The 19093-nt window shown below is 42.6% G+C and overlaps 1 protein-coding gene and 1 long non-coding RNA gene across 3 annotated transcripts in view; one reads left to right on the top strand and one right to left on the bottom strand.

Moving 5' to 3' along the window:
- Positions 1–19093, top strand: part of LINGO2 (leucine rich repeat and Ig domain containing 2) — a 1615267-nt gene that overhangs the window by 826019 nt on the left and 770155 nt on the right. The window lies entirely within an intron of this gene.
- LOC115094047 lies at positions 6451–12008 on the bottom strand. Its single transcript, XR_003857485.1, has 2 exons — positions 11923–12008; positions 6451–6540 (listed from the first exon to the last, which is right to left on the bottom strand). It is a non-coding gene; the product is annotated as an uncharacterized LOC115094047 (long non-coding RNA).

Raw genomic sequence — 19093 nt, 5'->3', positions numbered from 1 at the left:
CAAAGATTAGGTCTGGAACCTCAGTGTCAAAATAGATTCTGCTTTGACTTTAGGTGCTCATATGTGCTCACTTATGACGGTAGGCTTTTATTACTGAAGTTACAAAAACCAATGTGTCAACGCAGAGGTTTTGTGGTACAGGTGATAGTGGCTAAACAACACAATAAAAGAAAAACTATCCACCCTGATATTTTATATGAAATTGCAAAAGGCCATAATACTTGCATGGTCTTTTGCAATGTCATATAAAATATCAGGGTGGATAGTTTTTCTGTTACTGTGAGGATTTTATTACTTACATCATTTGCAAGGTATTCAGCTGATTTTTTTTTTTTTGTTTTGTTTTGTTTTACCCAGTCAGACTTTGTAAAATTTGTGTGTATGCATAAGTGCAAAGCCCTTCCTAACTTCACGCCCCAGATTACGTCTACTCAGACCAGGAAAGCTTGCACGTGCCCAGGACAATGCGTGTATAAGTTTACCCATCATTTTGAAAGAGCCCATTTATGCAGGTAAAACGCGGGTTTATCCACAGAAATGCTTTTGAAAATGAATCTCCTTCTGTGTAAAATTCACTACCAGATGAAAAATAGATTCATCTTTAAACAGATTGTAGACTCCCCTTACTGCAGAACAAATATAAAGGCAAGGGAACAAAAGTATAAGTCCTTATCTTTGCCAGCAAAAGTGAAAAATGCAGGCAATTAAACTTGTGAATTTGTCTCTTTTTTTTTTTCTTTTCATTATCTTATTAATCCGATCCAGACACTGTTCTCTTGTAAAATGTACATGCTTTGTTGATACAAAAATATCAATTTTTCAATTTGTCTCCATGGTTTATATAGTACAGCCATCCATGTTCCTTATTTGTCAGTCATGAGAAATTTGTCTTTATTAGGTAGGTGAGATTGCAAAAAAGACTCCTTTACAAAATAGTCCAATTGTAAGAAAATACAGTGTTCTTTCCCGCTTTTACACTATGGGCAGACCAGTGAAAAATCTGTTCAGGAATGTCTTAGTGTATTTGATATAAGTACAGGAAGTATAAGCAACTGAAATGTTAGAAAATATAAATTTAGACTTTTGCCATGTTCATTTTATAACTGTTCCTATAATCATGTCCTGGGAAGGTTTTTAAGATTTCAATCAATAAATATTTTGCATCTGTAACCAAGATAATCTTGGTAAGCAATCAAGAGCCAACCCTAGCCAGTTTAAGATGACACAAAGCCATTACTTATGGCTTATTTTGCTAAAACACTGCTAAAGGTATACATTTTTAAACAAAATGGGTAAAGTTACAGAAGAACATTTTTCTAAAGGGAGTTTGCTGGGTATAGATTTTCCTAGATGAAAATTGCCGTCCTCTCTTAGAATGGCTAAACATATGCAGGGCTTAGACAACATGACGGTAGCTTTCAAACAGCCGCACGGGCGTATGCTAATGGTTGCAGCCATTTTGACATCATACGCACATATCTATGCGTACATAATATAAAATCGGCTGTACGCATGTACAAGTGCACACATTTTATATGGACGTGCGCATGTGTTGGCTCTACCATGTAAGTGGGGGGATTTATTAGACACGTGCACCGACACAATTACCAGTTTCCCCAATCCATTCCTAGTTTGCCCAGGCAAAGGATAGGACTTCCTAACCTCTTTAGGGGCAGATTTTCAAAAGCCTATGTGTGCCGGGCCTATTTTAGAAAGGCCCGGCGATGCACGAATGTCCCAGGGCTTCAAAAAGGGGCAGGGCGGGGCCAGGCCAGAGGCCTCCGGCACAGCGGCCATTTGCTGCTGTGTTGGAGAATTGCGGGATTAGGGGTGAGGGTTAGGATAGGGCTAGGGCGGAGGGAAGGTAAGGGGAAGGGAGGTTAGGTTAGGGGGTTAGGAAGTTCCCTCCCAGGCCCCTCCAAAATCAGAGCGGCCTGGGAGGGAACGGGTGAAGGCAATTGTGCACCCCCTTGCGCGCTAACCCTCGAATTTATAATATGCACGCACCTGCGCGCGCATGTTATAAAATCGGGCATCCACGTGCACGCGCCAGGTAGCGCGGGCACATGGACGCCCACATACAATTTCTTAAAATCTACCCCTTAGTTAATATGCCTCCCTTTTAGCCCCAACCCTTAAAACCCCACTAACTTTCCTCATTTTTCTTTTGTTTCATTACTTACAAGCTCTTCATTGCAGAAGTAAAGTTAAGTGACAGGAGACCCCAGCAAATACTTACATGTACATTTCATGTTACCCATGGCCCGCCCATACCCTGCCCACTCTCCACCCCTTTATTTGCCTTTCCCTTTTATGTCCAATACATACGTACTCGGGTGCTTCTTAAAATTCTCACGGTGACCGCAGATGCTCACACATCTCCTGGCTTTGGCAGGCATAGGGCTTTTAAAATTCACCTGCATGTCTGCTTTCAGCTGTACTAAAAAGAGATGTCCCTTGGGAGGATATTCAGGTCGGGTAGTAAACAGCACACATACATTTTGATTTTCAAATGTATATGCACTGTTTTGCTCCAGTTCTGTCAGCCATAGGTAAAGCAGTTTCAAACACTTTGGGCACCTTTTAGGAAATCTTAAAATAAACCAATCTGCATTGTTTTCCTTTGAAAATAGCATATAATATCCATGGCTCAAAAAATATCTATATACTTTGCAACAACACAGGTTATGGAAAATTACCCCCTATGGGGGTAATTTTGTGACTTCCCACATTGGGTCTTATCCTAAATTTCATTTACATCTTCAATAAATAAGGCTCTGAATTCATTCAAATCCCTCATAATAATATAGGGCCTGATTCACTAAGACATTTCTCTCATTCTGTGTCTATGGGAAAATGCCTTGATGAATCAAGCCCAATCTTGTTTGGTAATAGAGAGCTCATTACAAGACGGAGTGAAATTTCACATCTCTGTACCTCATTAAATACCCCTTCTACTGTCGGAGGATGTTGTAGAATGGTGGAGAGCAAAATCTCAGGGATAGCCTAATCAATCTGATTTCTAATCTTAAAGACTTTCCCAGAGAAGTAATTACTTATCTGTTCACTGGTAGGTAATGATCCAGAACTAATAGTGCTGGTGGATGTATCTGTTGATATTCCCATTGTGTCTGAAAGAATTGTTATATTCCATTCAAATAAGGACTCAGAGGAATGAGTCTAAGTTGACCTTTTCAAAATATTGGGCCCCACACCAGTGTCCAAACCGTTTTCCTCTTGTTGCTATTGCTGCCACTCATTTTTCCCAAATTCTTCTATCAGTGCTGTATTTTTAGATAAATGACATAACTGGAGTTTCAGAATCAAACAACAAATCACATTTAAGCATCTTTTGTTGCAAGCCTTCTTGTGAACTTAGACTGGATGAGAATATCAATTTTAATTGATTCCTATAGTTTTTTAACAGCTGGAAAGTTATTGTATTTTTTATCCATTATACCTGAGATTGTATCTTAGCATAAGGTACTGAAGAAGTAAAATACCAAAATGGATTGTCCCATGCTAGATCTAACTGTGTGCTCACTAGCATGGCCTGCATGGGTATTGTATGCTACAAGTTGTACACTATAGATATCTTCCTTTTTCTCCTACACGTACAATGCCAGTGGCACCCTTACTACATATTATTGTAACCATATTATTGTTACCAACAAAACAAATGTACTAATAATCATTAGTAACACTGGACTACCATTTTCAGCAATGCATTCAGGGGTCGATTTTCAAACCCACATGGCGTCCATGTGCAAGCAGATCTCTGCGCACACACATGGCCGCGCCGATTTTATAACATGCGTGCGCTGGCACGCACATGTTATAAAATCTGATGGCCATGCGCGCACGCGCGCTGCATTTTTAAAATCCACGTGCGCATGTGCGGGCAGCCCGCAACTCGCAGATGCCAGCGGGGGGTGGGGGGGGGGGGGGTGAATTTTATAACCTATGCATGGTGGTGCGATCGTCCGATCCCCAGTTCCCTCCCAGTCCGCGCAAGCCCGGCCACGCATGTAACCCACCAGTCTAACACGCGGGCCTTTTAAAATGTACTTCAAATAGCAAACGTTTTCTGTTGCTACATATACAATTCTAGCAACACCCCAATACCCGATGGAAAAAAGTATAAAAAGGCTGATGTACTAACTGGCAAGGAGATTTGTGAGAATGAGCTGATATCAAGTACATTTTTTCTCGCGGTACCACTCATTTAATTCGCATGCAAAAAACGCCTTTAACGCATGTGAAAACGCCATTAATGCATGCGAAAGCACCATAACGTTTGGTGCGATGCAAATGAGAAAAAGGGGAGGATATTGGGGCGGGAATTTTGGTCAAGTGGGCTGGGCTCACAGTTTTGTGAAGCTGTATCGCATGCACAGCTTTAACTACACCTTTTTCATTTGCGTAAAGCCATGCGATAGGGCTTTATCGCGGTTGCAATGTGCTTTGCACATGCCGTTATGAGTGGTTTTAAGCTCCTGGAGAGCCAGCCTAGCTATCAGGGCCCTGACATATTTCCCTATTTACTAGAGATGTGAATCAGAACCAGAATCTGTTCGGATTCCGGTTCCAATTCACATGTGGGTTTTTTTCCATCGGGCCCGATCGCGTTTTGTTTATGGGCTGCGCCCCAGCCAATAAACAAAAAATCCACCCGACCCTTTAAAAGTAACCCCTTAGCTTCCCCCACCCTCCCGACTCCCCCAAAAAACTTTTTACAGGTACCTGGTGGTCCAGTGGGGGTCCCGGGAGTGATCTCCCGCGATCTCCCGCTCCGGGCCATCCTCCCGCTCCCAGGCCGTCGGCTGCCACTAATCAAAATGGCGCTGATGGCCATTTGCCCTTACCATGTGACAGGATATCTGTGCCATTGGCCGGATCCTGTCACATGGTAGGAGCACTGGATGGCTGGTGCCATCTTGTGCTCCTACCATGTGACAGGGGCTGACCAATGGCACTGGTAGCCCCTGTGACAAAGTAAGGGCAAAGGCTATCGGTGCCATTTTGAATACTGGCAGCCGACGGTCCGAGTGCAGGAGGTTGCTCCTGGACCCCCGCTGGACTTTTGGCAAGTCTTGGGGTCAGGAGGGTCCCCCAAGACTTGCCAAAAGCCCCTGGTGGTCCAGCGGGGGTCCGGGAGCGATCTCCTGCACTCGGGCCATCAGCTGCCAGTAATGAAAATGGCGCCGATAGCCTTTGCTCTTACTATGTCACAGGGGCTACCGGTGCCATTGGTCAGCTCCTGTCACATGGTAGGAGCACAAGATGGTGCCGGCCATCCACTGCTCCTACTATGTGACAGGATCCTGCCAATGGCATGGATACCCTGTCACATGGTAAGGGCAAAGGGCCATCGGCGCCATTTTGATTAGTGGCAGACGACGGCCTGGGAGCCGGAGGACGGCCCGAAGTGGAAGATCGCTCCCGGGACCCCCACTGGATCACCAGGTACCTGTAAAAAGGTTTTGGGGGGGTCAGGAGGGTGGGGGGAAGCTAAGAGGTTACTTTTAAAGGGTCGGGGTGGGTTTAGGGGTTATTTTTGTGTGCCATTTTTCCCGCCCTCCCCCAAAACAATAAGGGAACCCCCATGATCAATATCGTGGGGTTTTCCTATCGTTTTGGGGGAGCCCCCAATTTCTGACGATTTTGAAAATATCGACGATATTTTCAATCATCTGAAGCCCGATTCACATCCCTATTATTTACACCATTTTCCTGAGGATTAAATGAGGACCTTTTGGGACAAGAAGGGAAGTACTTAGAGTATTTCATTTGTTTTTGATCCTGGCTAGCTTTTCAAAAATGTTTTGTCCTTTTGTTGTTGTTGTTGTTGTTGAAGTGGGGGATAAATCATAGGAAAGTAAATTTTCAGAAGCCATTTACCTAGGTAAATTAGCTGTCTCCAAATCACCTACCCTGAAGACAGGTAGAAGTACATGCCAGGAGCAGCAACACGAGTATTTTTACCCACAGGAAAAGTAGGCAGGTTCAGAGGCAGGGCTAGATCAGGGGAGAAAACAATATACACCGTTTCGCTTTTTTGAAAACAATGCACTTTTTTTTTTGCAGGGAAAATGTATCCATAACAAAAAGCTGGTACAAATTTCCATGAGTACTTTTTTCCTAAATAATTTTCAAAGGGAAAGTATATGGTTACCTTCCCTTTGGGAATTGGTGTAACATCTGTGGATGAAAGTACCCATAGACTCTGTAATTACCTGCAAAGCTTTGAAAATATCCTCTCACTCCCGTTGGAGATCATTATCTGATCCCTACCTCTTTAGATGATTTATTATACTGCGAGCTATAGATGTCTGCCTTTTTTATTTGTGTTCTTTTTTTCTGTTTGTTTTGGCTACAGCCATATCCAGGCCCCAGTCTCCATGTCTCTCATTTTTCCACTTTTCCTTGTGGAAAAATGTTATTTTTCTCTTTGTTCTTTCTTCCAAGTTTTTCCTTATATGATGATGTGAAGCCAACCAATATTTTCATTATGTACACCTGCACCTACCTAGGAGAGAACTGCACAGCCAAAAAAGATAAATGACAGGAACAAGAACCAAGAATGTCTCTAACAACTAGAGTACCCAACCCGGCTGCATACATAACGGAAATGATTATTAGTTTTCTAGTTTTTACTATTCCCCTCCCGTCCCTAAGATCCTAATCAGGTTGATGTCTCCCAAATTTACAGCTACTGAAATGGTAAAAGGAACAGGCAAAGTGTGCTCAGAAAACTACAAGGCTAGTGTACTGTGACAATAAATCCTTCCTATCAAATGTTATCAGTCAGACAGCCACTTTTATTTTTCATAACTATTCTCTGGTTTTTGCCTTCTACTACCTAAAGAAATACAAACAAAACATTTTATTGGAAATGGAGGTTAGGGAGCCTTTTGAAGAACAAGAAGAGTATGTGTGCACAAAGGTAAAAAAAATGAAACATAAAGATAATTGTAATAGGGAATAGAATTTACTAGAAGAAACATACCAGAAATTAATCTGGCTAGTTTACTTGTACAGAAAAAGGCCATTGTAGAGAGGTTATCTCTCAAGTTATTCCCTTGCATGCTTTTCTCGTAATTTTAGGAGATGGCATGCTTCTATGGCATAAAGAGAAGGCTTGTTTATCTATGGCCTAAACAAGCTCCATACATGGGTATTTGGCTTTTAAATTAACAGCCAGAAAGCATAATGTGTCGCATAATGGTAGCCAGTGAAACAGATAATCTGAGGAGAGCCAGGGGACTACATTGCTGTTCATCTCTTTATTTATTTCCAATCTTGGAGCACTTTTTTTTTTGTTGCAAAGAGCCAAGTGATTTTCTTATGTACTTTCAGCACATCCAATATTATGTAAGCAGGATAAAAATTTTAAACAGCTCTCAAGCTGCATAGTTTTGGAAAAGTTAAGATGTTGCTATGGTGCTTCCAGTATTGTATAAGCTTTCGAGCATTCACATGAACACTTGCATTTTTATGCAAACTCTACAACTATTAATGTACATTTAGATGCCATAAAATTGCACACTTCTAGCACAATCTCTCTTTTTTTTTTTTTTTTTAATCTATGTAACCCCCCTCTTGGCTTGGGCACCCTAATTCAGGGGCTACAGTAAAGTCCTAGGGCCATGATTACTCTCCCAGACTGGCAGGGAGTGGGAGGGGATCTAAGCCATCAGTGCAAACTCCAGCACCCTCTCACTCACAATTCATTAAATCATTACAGAAAGAAAGATCTTATTGAGTTGAGGCCCCCAGTAAGAACACAGCCCACAGTCTAGTAGTGGTGTTCAAGAAAAAATAGGTTTGCTTTAACATGAAAATCCAGTCCAAGATGGGAAAAAATCATTTATATTAGAAGCAAACTCAGAACTCTAAGGGCGATAGGTTCTCTGTCCATAGTGCACCTCCTCTTAACTCCTCTTTTCTCCTCTTTTCTGATCTGAATCTAATATGCCTACCCTTGAAGGGTGGCAAAATTCTCCTCTTTCAAAATAGAAGCAAGGGGTAAAAATGGTTCAAAACAAGATGCAAAACTCCTTCAAAACTAGCAATGTATGTCCCCACAGTTAACTGGTGATGGGGCAACATGGCTGAAAATCCAATCCATCCAACAAGGTTGTATTGGCCTCACTATTGGAAACTGGGAAAAAAATCCCTGGATACAAAACTCTTCTCATTTAGTAGTCTTTGACCCACTGTTAATTGATCTCAGGTTGAAACCACTGTGAAACTTTTGAGTCATGATGCTCTCTCTTCAAGAGCTTCTCCATGAAGCATCTCTGAAAGAGCATGCTCTGAGCATATTCACCCAGTATTTAAAGGGCAAAATCCATCCCAAAAAAAAGAGAAGGGCTAACCATGGGGAAGGATACAAAAAATGCCAAAAAAAACCCCAGAAGATGTCAGCAGAAAAAATGTTAGTGAGTGTGCAAAGCCACCATCACATAAAAAATTAACAGTACTAAATCTTATTGAACAGAGATGTCCTGGGCAGGGCCCCCGGTTTCCTATGACTCCACAACTCTGGGGGAAAAAGCACAAAATCCTCCCCATGGAATTTGCTGGTCCTTGAGGAATTGCCATAGAAGACGAGGGACAGGGCCCAGACAGGTCAAGTCAGGAAGATGAAGGGCCAGCTGCCCACAGCACTGGTACATTGCAAATCCTTTCCCAAATCCCCTTCCTGGATCCCCACGCCACTGATCATGCAGCAAGAAGAAGAGGAGACCAGTAGCATGTCAGGCTGCATTGTTCTCCCATGCTGCCCAGGGCCCAGTTGCTACTTTGAACCAAACAGCTGTATGGTGTCTCACAAGGATCAAAATAACAATTATGCTCAGGGCTACAGAGGAGAAGGATGCAACCCAATGTGCTGCTACTCTCCTCCTCATCTTGTCATGTGATCAATCCAAAGGGGGAGGGGTACCAGGAAGGAAATTAGGGAGAGGAAGTTGTGATAGCGAGGGTAGGGATTTTTTCACAGGGGCTGGGAGATGGGTATATAATGGGGGTTATGTGAAACTAGATATGGATTTTGAGATAGGATGTAGAGAATATATGAAAGACGGGGTGGGAAACTGTCACGCTTGCCGGCTGTGGAGTCCCATGACTGGCTTCACTCACCCGCTGTGTTGCCCCAGCCAGATCAGTCCCAGACATCCTTGTAGTGATGGGAAGACACCGTTGACACCATCCTTCATCTTTGTGGTCCCTGCTGGCACCCTCCCTGCTTAATTTAAAGGGCTCGTGGTGGGAAATTCCTCACGGCCCTTGCTGATGACATCATTGCCCAGGAACTATTTAAGGCAGGCTCCTGCCTTCAGCCTGTACCTTGGCAACAGGTCTATTCCTTTGGAGTGCGAGTTCCTGAGTTCCTGCACTTCCTTCTTCCATCCCTTCAGACTGATTCTGGCTTGACACCAGACTGGACATTGACCTTGCTTCTCGCCACCTGCCTCGACATTTGCCTGGACTCTGACCTTGAGTTTTGCTGCCGGCCCCGTCCTCTGCCTAGGCTCTAAACTTTGTATTTCTCTGCCTGCCCCTGACCTCATCCTGAGCACCTGATTTGCTTCTTCTCCATACCCCTGGCTGTTCATCCGCTGACCCTTCGGTGTGCTGCCTGCTATGTTTCAGTTACCTGGACTTCTACCTCTGCAGAGGCCCCATTTAAGTCCAATCAGGCCCAGCATCCGAGCTCTCAACCTAAGGGGAACATGGGCTAGTAGTGGTGAAGCTGCAGGTGGGCCTCTGCTTTCATCAGCCTTGCCTACCGATGGTGGGGACCTGAGGGGCTCCTCCCCACAGGGAGCGTCAACTCCCCCTTGGTCCAAAGGTCCACCCGCATAACAGCGATGGAGTATGTGGGAAGCGTGTTGTGTGAAACAGGGGATGTAGTTTTATTCAAAAACCTGGGTGGTTTATATGAAAAAGTGGCTGGGAGACGGGGATGTCATGAAGGAACAGGATATGCAAGCGGCTGAGATGTTAGGGGATAGAAGTGTGATAGAGAGAATGTCATTAGAGGGGATGGGAGGTTGTGTGACAAGGACTGGGAAGGGTGTGTGGGTGTGTGAAAGAGGTATTGGTGGAGAGTGGATGTATTTGTGTTTATGGGCACCTGGGATGGGGTAGAAAAAGAAAAGGAGACAAAATAATGTGGTGAGAAAGGGACATAGATAGGGGGTAGGGACTAGGGTTGGGGAGAATGAAAGAAGGAGGTAGGGATATGAGAGAGTGAGAAGGGCTAGAGACAATACTGGGACATTTTCCTCTCTTATCTCTCGAGATCCTCCTCCCCAAGATGCCACAATCATCACCTCTACCCTCTATTTCCCTACATGAACCCAGATCCTCATTCCCTGCCTCTTTGCATCTCTCCAAGATCCCAGAACGTCCATCCCCTCTTCCTCCCTCCATTCTCCATCTCATTCTGCCCTTTCTCCCTACCCAATTCCCAATGTTCTTTCTTTCCTTTCCCCTCATCACCAATCATTCCTCCTTCTCCTCCTCCAACCCATCCTCCTCCTCCTCCACCCTATGAGTGCTATAATCAAAGCCTGTGTTTCCATTGTCATTGCTTAGTGATGCCAGAAGCATCAAGTCCGGTTTGTGGTAGGAGGCTCGTGTGATCTGTGCTGAAGATAAACATAAATTTAAGGTACAGTGAGGGTGGGAGCATAAAAGATTCGGGTGGGAGGAAGGAGGAGAGCCCCAAAATAAAGAGATTTGAAAAAAAATGGGATCCTGGAACTGGGGGGAGGGGAGAAACCAGGACTGGCCCCCTGTCCCTGTATTTTTTTTTAATAATCCTATACAGAGGTGCAGAGGGCTTTGGGGAAGAGGCAGCAGGACCAAGGTTTTGGAGCTTGGGTTGAAATGAAGAAGAGGGCTGATCAGAGCCTGTAAGCCTGTGATCTATTTTCATGTTTTTTTATTTTTTTAAACACTTTGCAACTTAACTGGTTATAGTCTTTTGAATATAGCCGGTTAAGTCTAAAGTTATCTAAGAATAGCCGGATAACTGTATGCATAACCAATGATATTTGAAAAAATATCCAGTTATGTTTAAAGTTATCGTGCTGCTGTCAGCCAGATAACTTATTGGGAATATTCAGTGGGATAAACAATCCACTGAATATCCAGAACAAGCTACCTGACTAATTTTAGCAGAATAACTTGTCCACTAACCAGCTTATTGAATATTGGCCATTAAATGTATGCGAATGTACTGAATTTTCTGTTGCTGCAGAATCTCCCCCTATCTACTATAGCAGGTAGTTTTGAACAGAGAAGAGAAATTAGGAGAAAATGGAAGACATTTTGTTCCAGCAGCATAATGGCCCCCCTGAGAGTAGTTTACCTGCAGCCTCATATTGATCTCTTCTATCTAGTCTGAAGACTGTCTTTTGATGCCTACTGTACCAGAAGGCTGCCTATTTGTGGATTCTGATGGAATTGGTATTCTTGGAACTGTGCATGAGTATATGGACCCTATAATCAGAGACTCCAACCCATGTCTCCTTTCGCTCCCTCTGAATTATTCATGTGCAGTTGGATGACACAGTCTCATGGATTTCTGTGTTGCATATTTGGCAACTTTATAACCATCATAAAGGCCGAGGTAAAATGTTGAAAATTGTCATGGCTCCCTCTAGTTTATTAGGTGCCTCAAATAATTATTTTCCCTTTGTGGAAAACAAGATCTTATTTTTCAAGTATGTATTACCCTACCCCCAGAAAGGTGAACATTATTTTAGTAGTAGTTTTCTCAACCTTGAACTTTTGCCTGAACCTCAGTCTCTTGGTTAGTTGTGTATTGTACTAACCCATCAGGTCCCTGGATAAATCTATAAAGCACACATCCAATAAGCTACTGATATCAGCCTTGATCATTACCTTTAGCTACAATTAAGCTGGTGATTTGTGCTTCATTCCTTCCTAAATATTGCATAGTCCATTACCCGGAACATCTTCATTACAATAGTATCTACTTCTGCTGCTTATCCTCCTGTGAAGTAATCATACTTCAGTGTTTGTGACATCACAATATTGCTGTGTTGATGCTTGCTTTGATTAATGGTTACAGCTGAAAAATAGCTTGTGTCCAAGCGACAAATTATCTGTCATTTCAGAAATTTTGATTAACCAAGAACAAAATAGAGACCAATGTAAAAGTATCTAAACATAATTTTCCACAAAATTCCTGTCATATCAGTAATTGCAGAGAAAAATATTAATGCTACACTTGTGCTTTTCTCTTGGGCTTAAGGCTTTGTCTGCTTCATGAGCACATTATAAGAGATTATGACACTATTGACCATATCTTTATTGTTAGTACTTTGAAAGTTATCACAAATCACAAAGTTTCAAGTTTTCTCAAGGTCTATATTCTATTAATTACTTTTAAATAGTTTACCTAATAAACCTACATTATTTAACTCATGTGAACTGGCATTGAAGGAGGGTCCAGTATACTTGTACCTAGGGCCGCATTAAGGCTAGTTCAGGCCCGGGTGCTGTGGCCAAAAAGCGGACCCCTAGCAAACATTTAATCTGATAACTGCTTAATGATGCTTTGTGTGATTTATTTAAAACTACACACAGTGACACCATGGACGACATTTGTAGGCAGATACAAAAAAAAAACCAAAAATCAATAAATCAACTCAGCGTAGTCAAAATAAAAGCTTAAGTCTAGTCAAATTTGAGGTTGTTAGCTGCTGTTATACAATTAACTTCGATCACGGGCTAGGTTGCAGGCTGCACCTGCAGTGAAGCCTTGCGAGCCTTCATACAAGCAAAATCATTGATGACATGGTCAAAGTCAATTGCTCGCAGGATTTCATATTCAATGCTCATAAACAACATCATATTCAGGCATCTCTGTCCCATTGTTGAGCGAAACTCAGTCTTAATGATAGTCATCTTGGAGAATGTTCCTTCCCAAGTTCAGTTGCTCACCATCATCGACAGATAGATATGCAGCATGATCTCAGCATTAAGGAATGTCTGTATCAGCTGCAGTTTATGCAGGAGCAGATACATTAAAGTTCATCACTTCATTTCGCTTCTGTGCGTTCTGTACACAGCTGATATTGAGAAACTTGGCAAAGTGTGTCAGTTCGGCAGATACCTCACTTTCCAAGACCTCTGGATACTTCTTGAAGAGACCCTTAGCAGCTATTACTACCTTAGCTGAAGTCATCTCTTGCAGTCTTCCCATGAACAAAACATGTCACTTACCTCCTTTAGGGCAACAAAGTGGATAAGACACCATGTAGTCCAAAAATAACCTTTTAATTGAGTGGAGACAATATATTCAAACAAACGCCCGACTCCGGCCAAGTTTCGCCCCACCAGGGGCTGCCTCAGGGGTTACAACAATAAATACATTATTAAATAAATGGATAAATATAAAACAAAAAATATCAATGTAAAAATCACATTAAAAGGGTACTACAAATTAATGAACACACTAGTTAAAATCATTATTAGAAAATGTTTCTACCTGTATGAAGAAGTCATCGTTTTACGATTGCCGCGGTTTAGCCATTTTAATATGCAACACTCAGTGACATAGTATTGCCTGAATTTTTTTCCGCGATAATTTGACTCATGCATTTGTTTACTTTTCAGATTTATTCACATTTCATTTTCAAAGTAATTTCTTAAAAAAATTTTGGTTGTTGGGACAAAGACCACGATACTTTTATGAGCTATTAACAGTTCCCCCCCCCCTTTTTTTTTAAACATAATTTGCTGTTCATATTCCATAATTTCTTAATTTTTTAATTAAAAATTTTGGTAGTTGGGACAAAGACCATGATACTTTCATGAGCCATTAACACTTTCCCAATTTTTTTAACATAAATCGTGGTTCATATTCCATAATATTTTTGTAATTTTTAATTTACATAAAATATAATTTTGTTTTATGGCACAGTATTGCATTTTTTAGAAGGGTGATTATAAATTATAAATAATCAGTTTTAAGAAATTTATGTTCTAACAGCTTTTGGATATAGGACCTTTAGCTTTAATGAATGATCTCATTTATTGATTTACAGATGTGTAATGAAGTTTGTTTCATAAAAAGCATTTTCAAAAGAACTTCTTCATACAGGTAGAAACATTTTCTAATAATGATTTTAACTAGTGTGTTCATTAATTTGTAGTACCCTTTTAATGTGATTTTTACATTGATATTTTTTGTTTTATATTTATCCATTTATTTAATAATGTATTTATTGTTGTAGCCCCTGAGGCAGCCCCTGGTGGGGCGAAACTCGGCCGGAGTCGGGCGTTTGTTTGAATATATTGTCTCCACTCAATTAAAAGGTTATTTTTGGACTACACGGTTTCTTATCCACTTTGTTGCCCTGACGGCGTTCTTAGATGACCTACCCTCTTGCTTCATCAGTACTTACCTCCTTTATGCACTCACTCGATCTTTCAGTGCTGTGATCAAGCAATCAACAATTACCTGGAAAACCTCCACCTTGAACCGCTCTCTAGGATCAAGCATGGTTTCAGGACTGGTGCCATCATCATATGTCTGGTTTTGATAGCAGATACGGTGGATCGTTGCTTTGAAATTGTTGTGTCAACTCGTTCAATGCCTCTCTTCTCAAACTCATTGAACTGACCCCACATTTCTTCCAGGATGATCACCAGAGATTTCAGAAGGTTGACAGCAGTATTCGGTGTGACACCAGGATTTTGTAGAGAAAGGCTGACTTTCGTTATTAAGGTGATGAAGAATTACATACTAGAGCTTCACCATGATATCCTGTGTTCAGTTCATCCATGTGTGCCACCAAGCCCCTCATATCACCTCGGGTTTCTGGGGTCTGGCTGTCGTCTGCTATAATAACCAGAACTTCCTGAGCCTGTTCATAGCCTTTGCCCTTTACAAGAGTGCCAACAGCATCTGCATGCTCAGACCACCTGGTTCCAGTCAATTGTTTCAGAACCTTGTCACACAGTTCCTTTAGAACACGCCACCTAGCAGTCGACCCGCTGAAAAATACTTGAAGTTGTCTGAGAAAATCAAAGAAACTAACAGCTGCGGAACAGCTCTCAGCTGCACACTTGCCCACGAGATTCAGTGAATGTGCAGTACATGGTATATAGTGCAAGTAGGCATATAACGCTCACTGCGCATTTCAAGGCCTTACACCAGTAAGATCATATTGCTTTACTACTTCATAATCAACAAGCCCTTTGCTGCCAAAAAGTGAAGTCAGTGCAATCATTGCATCACGGTGAGACAGGCTGCTTTCGTGTCCAGAAATCATCTTCTCACCCTTCCTTTAGTTGTTGAAGCCACTGGTGAATGCATTTGACTGTTTACTAACAGGTTTGCACTCAAAACAATACAAACAATTGGTTGTAGGCGAGAAACAATGCCATGTGCACTCAATTTTCTCACCCGAAAGAGAATGAATTCTAGTGAAATACGCATCGGAACAGTGCTGCAGAAATGACTCTGACACTGCACCTACCACACTTTTTCTAAAATCAGCATCCATGTGTTGACAGTCTATGCTTCCTTTTTCTATCTACCAATTGTGCATGTCTGCTGATATGTCGTCTGTCCACAAACTGAGATTATTACAGTACAGTGTGCCTTGCTTTTCTTCTTCTCTCTGCTTAGTTCCACCAGCGTCGGTACCAGTTTCAGGTTTCACCACAGGCTCAGGAACACAGGTTTCCATTTCACTTCTTGCAGCACCTGCCTTTTCTCCTATGGCAATGCCTCTTTTATGCACAAACTGCCGAGTACGAAACATATCTGTTAATTTTGGTATTTTTGACATGCGTGTTTGTGCACTGGTGGCCCTTTTCTGCACTGCCTTCCATTTATGAACACCAGACCGATGCTGATAAAGGAGTAGTTCACTCGCTCATCTTTACCTCGTTTGAGTTCGACTGTGGTATGTTACCAAAATGACCAGTCAAACGAACAGCTGACAGTACGCTGATCGGCCTGATCCAGAATTTAAATAATTCCACGTATCACGTCATCTGCGGTTCACTTATAAACTTACAACTATCTACCGAACATCAATAAGTTTCAGAAGTAATTATGCATTCGGAACCAAAACTCTGATTTATGTCACCAGACACGCAGTGACATAGTCAAGGAAGTAAGTGTTGTAATTTGTAAGTATAAGTGCTTGTATCCTCCAAGCTGCATCACTAGTTGCTTACATGCAGAATCTGCCTGGACTGTGCATGAGGAAGTCCTGTCTGGAATAAATGAATACTGGTGCGCTTACCCTTGGTGGGAATGTTCATACTTAGAAGGAGCTGGAGTCTTTGTACAGGATATTTCACAATAATTGTACTTTTGCTATCTTATATTCATAGTAGATCCCTCTGACTTTACTTGCTATTTGTTTAACAACTTCAAACAAAATGCGGACGTAAATACATAAAGTACAATAAAATGGCTTAGAAAAGATTTTCATACCATTGAAAGAAGATGAAACAAGACAAACAGGACAAACAGCAAACCCCCCCTCCCCCCCCCCAAAAAAAAAAACACAGGACAAATTTATTTTTATAAGAGAGGAAGGAAAGAGGCCACATAAATATTATAATAGGGAAGAGTGTTATTGTTTGTAAGGATGTTGGGTGGACCCCTGGACTCTGTGGCTGCTGACCACGCCCACGGGGGAAGGTCCCATGAGGGGCCATAGGTCAGGCTCAGCTTAGGACATACACACAGTTTAGATCTTTTATTAGACAGTGATGGTGAGCCACCAGAGGTGGCGGTAGTGAGCTGGAATATAGCCTGGCTGGGCTTGTAGTCCCTCAGGCTCTGGAACAGCGATCCCACAATGGCTGTGCTGTAGTGGAGAGAAACTGATATCGTGAGTAGCAGCAGTGAATGCAGAGTTCAGGATTAGAACCTCGTTGGTAATGTACTCACGCAGCGGTCTCTCAGTAGGGAGCACAGGAGCTGAAGTAAAGGCAGGCCCTCATGGAGCGAGTACCTGGTTCCAGGGAACAGCTCTGAAAGAGAGAGATGGTAACTCACAGATGGTATAGGCAGCGGTGTCTTCCAGGCAGAAGTGAAGTCCAGGTAGTGAGTCCAGGAACATGGGCCCTCGAGGAGTGAGTACCGGTTCCAGACAGTGACCTGAAAGAGAAAAGAGAGAGAGGCCCCCGAGGAGCAGGTACCCCAAATAGAGTAGTCCAAGCGGAGGCAGAGTAGCTAGGTTCAGAGAGGGAACCCCATCCGAAGGAGTTCCAACCTTTTCCGTTCCGATCCTTTCCTTTGCTAACTCATAAGCTAGCAATTGTGAGGGCTATTTGTATCCTGGATGCATGACGTTATCACAGGGGGACACCCCTGAGGTTCATGCCACTGAAGGTACTTGAAGCAGGGCTGCATGGCACCCAAGCCGGTCTAGGGATGCCGGAGAGGACGGCAGGAAGGCGCCATGGCAGCCAAACGTCCATCAACCGCAGGAGGAGTCGCCAAAGAGGTAAGGAGGGCGAAGTGGAGACATCGGGCAGTGACGGTCAAAGAGTTGATCCCAACAGGATGGGGTTAATAGTAAAAGGGATTGAATCATGAATGAGCACGTGCTGACAGAAGTAAGTCTGATACATGGAAGGGAAAAATGTGAATCCCACTTAAGAGCTCACATCCCGATTTTGGCATGTACCGAGCTGTGAAAATTCACCTTTCTATGCACCAAGTGACAAAACCTCTTGAGACATTTCCAGAAATGCCTTACATCTATCTGAGGTTTTTTTTTTACAAAAATCAAGATAAACCCTAATTCCCCCCCCCCCCCATAACGACAGCATCCTTATTATGAAAATATAAGTGGAGAAAGGAGTCCTTATATGATCAAAAACAAAGGAAAACAAAAGCGAGGCCTGTAAGACTTCTTCCTCCGCATATCTCTCCAAAACTGTTATCAAATCCCAGGATCCAAGTGACCAATCCCCAATAGGTAACCCAGCACCTTGCTGTACTATCCTCCTCATAAGCACATAGTACATTTTCACTGAGGGTATTGCATTCTCAGGCATCTTAAGCACCTCGGTCAAATATTTCTTAAAGGAGAGACGGTACTTCTCTTGGGAAAATTAATAAATCTTAAATGAAGTTCCTCATATAGTCCTCAAAAAGTTCAAGTTTCTTAAAACCATTTTATCCTGTTTTAATGAAGACAGAACAGCAGCCAATAGACTGTTTGTTTTTTCAAAATCTGACAAAGATCTGGACTAGTCCAAAGTAAAATTACCCATGTACATTAATATTATTGTGATGATCATGGCACCTTCACACACACACACTACCCTCTTCCCACCATCACCAATTACAGCATCTCCCACTGCTCATTATTATCCCCCCCCCCCCATGCTGATCCCCATATGCACATGTGGAATACACTTAGACACAACTTACTGACTGTGGCATCCTCCAAAACCCTAGCACATGTTTTAAAGTGCCAGGCAGTGGAAGGTCATTGCTGGAAAATGAACAAGGAGGAAGTCTGAGACATACCTCCTCCTCCTCCTCCTTGATCTGGGACTCTCTCAAGGCCTCTGGAATCCCAAGGGGGAATAATTATGGGAACCAACATCAGGGGTTTTCGGGTGAGGGTTTGATCACCTTTGAGGGGGAAAGGTTCCATGATTAGCAGAGTGGCGCTGGGATTGGAGGTCATTATGTGTGTGTGTGTGTGTGTGTGTGTGTGTTGGTGTTTTGGGGGAAAGGGTGTTTGGTTGCTGCAAACATTGGAATAAGTTGGCAGGGAGGTGCTGTGATAAACAGGGAGAAAAGGTGAGGTCAGGGTACTGTTATTGGCAGGGGATACAGCAGAGAGGAGGTGTACAGACAATGGAGGGTTCATGATCCAAAGAGGAAGAGGACAGAATGATGCTATCCACCAGGGGAACCCATCGGGCTTTTGGAGCTGATGGTTTGTTCTGTACATATATCTATACCACCTCATCAGTGCTGGCAAACTACTCACATACATTTTGACCTACAATACTTATATCCCCTGGCCTTTGAAAATCTGCTTTATGTGGATAGTGG

This window comes from Rhinatrema bivittatum, chromosome 1 (genome assembly GCF_901001135.1).
Source record: "Rhinatrema bivittatum chromosome 1, aRhiBiv1.1, whole genome shotgun sequence".
In the NCBI taxonomy this organism is placed as follows: Eukaryota; Metazoa; Chordata; class Amphibia; order Gymnophiona; family Rhinatrematidae; genus Rhinatrema; species Rhinatrema bivittatum.
This window is presented reverse-complemented; position numbering and strand designations above follow the sequence as displayed.